The sequence below is a fragment of the Pseudophryne corroboree genome, chromosome 9, assembly GCF_028390025.1.
Source record: "Pseudophryne corroboree isolate aPseCor3 chromosome 9, aPseCor3.hap2, whole genome shotgun sequence".
NCBI lineage: Eukaryota > Metazoa > Chordata > Amphibia > Anura > Myobatrachidae > Pseudophryne > Pseudophryne corroboree.
Window position 1 is genome coordinate 435,068,999 of NC_086452.1, and position 3,041 is coordinate 435,072,039.

A 3,041-nucleotide genomic window follows, 5' to 3' on the forward strand; every position below is an offset into this window, starting at 1 on the left:
CATTGTCATGTTGGAACGTCCAAGTACGTCCCATGCGCAGCTTCCGGGCTGATGAGTGCAAAATTTCCTCCAGTATTTTCTGATAACATGCTGCATTCATCTTGCCATCAATTTTTACCAAGTTTCCAGTGCCTTTGCAGCTCACACATCCTCAAAACATCAGTGATTCCCCTCCGTGTTTCACAGTAGGAATGGTGTTTCTTTCATCATAGGCCTTGTTGACTCCTCTCCAAATGTAACGTTTATGGTTGTGGCCAAAAAGTTCAATTTTGGTCTCATCACTCCAAATGACTTTGTTCCAGAAGTTTTGAGGCTTGTCTCTGTGCTGTTTGTAGTATTGTAAGCGGGATGCTTTGTGGTATTTGCGTAGTAATGGCTTTCTTCTGGCGACTCGACCATGCAGCCCATTTTTCTTCAAATGCCTCCTTATTGTGCATCTTGAAACAACCACACCCCTTTTTTCAGAGAGTCCTGTATTTCAGCTGAAGTTATTTGTGGATTTTTCTTTGCATCCCGAACAATTTTCCTGACAGTTGTGGCTGAAATTTTTGTTTGTCTACCTGACCGTGATTTGGTTTCCACAGAATCCCTCATTTTCCACTTCTTAGAGTTTGAACACTGCTGATTGGCATTCTCAATTGCTTGGATATCTTTTTATATCCCTTTCCTGTTTTATACAGTTCAATTACCTTTTTCCGCAGATCCTTTGACAATTTTTTTGCTTTCCCCATGACTCAGAATCCAGACACATCAGTGCAGCACTGGATGAAAGATGCAAGGGTCTTTCAGGAGTCCAGAAACTCACTGACCTTTTATACACACAAACTGATTACAAGCAAACAGATCACAGGTGAGGATGGTTACCTTTAGTAGCCATTCAAACCCGTTTGTGTGAACTTGTGTGCATGTTATCAGGCCAAAATCTCCAGGGTATGTAAACTTTTGATCAGGGTCTTTTGGGTAGTTTCTGTTGTCATTATGATTTAAAAAGAGTAAACACAGTTGTTTGACAATAAATGGCTTCACCCAACCACTAACCATGAGTGAAAGAAAAGTGTGTGAGTTATCATTCATATTCTCTGACAAATGGCCAGAAAATCACAAATTCTGCTAGGGTATGTAAACTTATGAGCACAACTGTATATACTGTAGACCAAACTTTATAACTTAATAAATGTTTTTTTTTTTTTACTTATTATAAGTACAAACCCTACACCATTTAGTACATCAAGGCACCTTGGAGTTGATGTATCAAGCAGTGAAAATAGTGGAGAAGTGTAGATGCTACCCAGGACAACCAATCAGCTTATACCTATCATTTTATAGAATGCGCTTGATAAAGTCAAAGCTGTTTGGTTGCTATGGGCTACGTCTCCACTGGTCCACTTTATTCCCCTTTTGTTACTTTAACCCTCTTGTATTGTAGTGAGAGGGGTTGTAGATCTCACAGTTAGAATAATCTCACCTCTTTCTCTAATAGCATGCCTCCATCCAAGTTGTTACAGGTTTTGGATAAAGTCCACAAGGTTACACCAGGAGAAGGGAATAAGCCACTTATCACATTTATTAAAAGGTGTAAGTTAAAGGCCTATAATGTGATTATTAGTTGGTAAAGCATAACAAGATTATTCTCTGACAAGCTTGGAGTAGTTGAGGTCAATGTAGTCATGTCATGTAAAGGAATACAATAGCAATGATAGAACATTAATGTGAGAAAAGATTAACTGAACAATAGCAACACCATAATAGTTGTGTATGAGCAGCTCCACAAAGGAAATGCACTCATATGACTCTTGATATAAACTTATAGTAGTATGCTCTGGGTGGTAAAAGCTAAGCTAACAGCAGGGCCAAAACCAGGATTTTCATCACCCGGGGCAAGGCAGTAATTTGAAACCCCCCCCCCCCCCCCCAAAATAAAAAAAAAATAAAAAAAAGCACTGTCAGACTAAAATAATCAGATTATGAAAAATTCAATAAAGGGGGATACTATTGGACAATATTCCCCTATGTGCCCACATGCCACCCCAGCAGCGTGTTCCACTACATGTACCACTGTGTGTCCCCATACATTGCACTATATCACTGCACTACATTCCCCTATCCACTGCACTACATCACTATACTACATCCCCTACACGCTGAACTACATCACTACACTACATGCCCCTATACACTGCACTACATATTCTATATGCTACACATCACTACACATATCCCCTTATATGCGACACCACATCAGTGCACTACATGCCCCTATATACTTCAATATATTACTACATTACATACCCTATATGGTACACTACATCACTACACTACATCCCCCTATAAGCTACACCAAATCCCTCCCTATGGGAGACAAAGCGGAGGTTGATACTGCTAACTGGGAGCACAGTGCCGATAATAAAGTCTGTCTTTAAACTTACCACAAAGCTGCTGTAGTGATACTCGGTGAGAGTTGGAGGTTGTCCAGGCACTTAGTTTCCACTGTCAAGTGGATGGCTGGCAAAGTGAACCTTTGATTTCTGTAACATTGGTGACTGCACCTGTTAACAAGCAAAAGCCTGGGGCAGCGTGTCCTCTCAATGGTGTGTAGCCGGCAGCTTGTTATCGGTTGGTGCTGGGCAGGCAGCCAGGATCATAGCCTGCTGAAAAACACAGCACCAACAGCTTGCACGGTGCACCACACACTAGTCGCAGCATTGCATGGCAAAGAAGAGAGTTTAAGACAGTAGCTGGCAAAGAAGAGATTCCAGGTACTGGCGCTCACCCGTACAGCGTTGGAGCCAGCTGCGGGCAGACAGGTGGATCAGAGACATTGCCTTGGGAGCCAACTGCTGTCTCACTGGAGCAACACAGCACCCCCGGTAAAAAAACCAAACCCAGCTCCACTGTATCTTCTCGGCGCCCCCTCAAATCTTGCACCCGAGGCGCATGCCCCCTTAGCCCCCCCTAGTTGCAGCCCTGGTAACAACACAGACTGTTGGAAGTGTTTGCAACAAAAAGATAAAGACAATGAAAAATTATAGTCAGTAAATATA